This window comes from Penaeus monodon, chromosome 29, assembly GCF_015228065.2.
Source record: "Penaeus monodon isolate SGIC_2016 chromosome 29, NSTDA_Pmon_1, whole genome shotgun sequence".
Taxonomy (NCBI): Eukaryota; Metazoa; Arthropoda; class Malacostraca; order Decapoda; family Penaeidae; genus Penaeus; species Penaeus monodon.
In genome coordinates, this window is record NC_051414.1 from 23,955,022 (window position 1) to 23,955,832 (window position 811).

General features: G+C 34.5%; 1 protein-coding gene across 2 annotated transcripts in view; it reads left to right on the top strand.

Moving 5' to 3' along the window:
• LOC119592046 (transcription factor MafK-like) overlaps positions 1-811 on the top strand; it is a 32,431-nt gene that overhangs the window by 14,800 nt on the left and 16,820 nt on the right. Inside the window, exon 2 of one of the 2 annotated variants that reach the window (XR_005230397.1) lies at positions 365-442. The exons of the other annotated variant lie outside the window; for it this stretch is intronic. The gene's annotated coding sequence lies outside the window, so the exon portion shown is untranslated. Of the gene's footprint in view, positions 1-364; positions 443-811 lie in introns of those variants that run through there. 2 annotated transcript variants of the gene reach the window in all.

Consider the following 811-nt stretch of genomic DNA (forward strand, 5'->3'; position numbering starts at 1 on the left):
TATTTAAAATGAAATTACAATACACAGAAGACAACAAAAAATAGTTAAATATATATATCTTTTATTACTATAACCGTGTTTAAAGTTTTTATTGAACATCATACGAGGTTTGCATGATTTATGTGATTACCATTCTAAACTATATTTTCAAAATTTATTGTTTTATAAAGTTACGCCAAATGGAGTAGCATGATGTAGAGGTTATTCTTAGACAACAAAAATATGCATTGTGTCTATCATGGTTCCAAGTCCAAGAATTTTGATGAACCAGAAATGAACGTCTAAAGGCGGTGCCGTGCCTGATATTGAACAGAAGAAAATCTGAGCTCCATAGATATGACCTTATAGATTTTTTGCATTACAGATTCAGCATTGATCTGTTAATACAAACCCACTCAAGTTTTGTACTTCCAGCCTGCCGCCCAGAACACCACAGTAAATGGTAGTGAATTAGCTGCCCACGCTGATCATTCTTTTTAATTCTACATTTCTAAACTCCTGTCCTGCAGAGAACCATAATTGATTCTTGAAGATGGGGTTCAGTATCGGTTATCATTCAATTCAAGTATTCATATATATTAATGTCTGATATATGGAAATACTGAAATTCTTTTAGAATGGGTATTTAATGTTCTCATCTTTTCCAGACCCCTGCAGCAGCTGATTTTCAAATAACCCCTTAAAATCTGTATACTTATTCCTGAAGTCACAATAACTGTAGAAACGCATTAAAAACACTCATGGGCCTTGAGGCTGAGGTCCCGCCAGACCTTCAGGGTTATTTATAGGATCAACAGAGATTCTGCAGAGG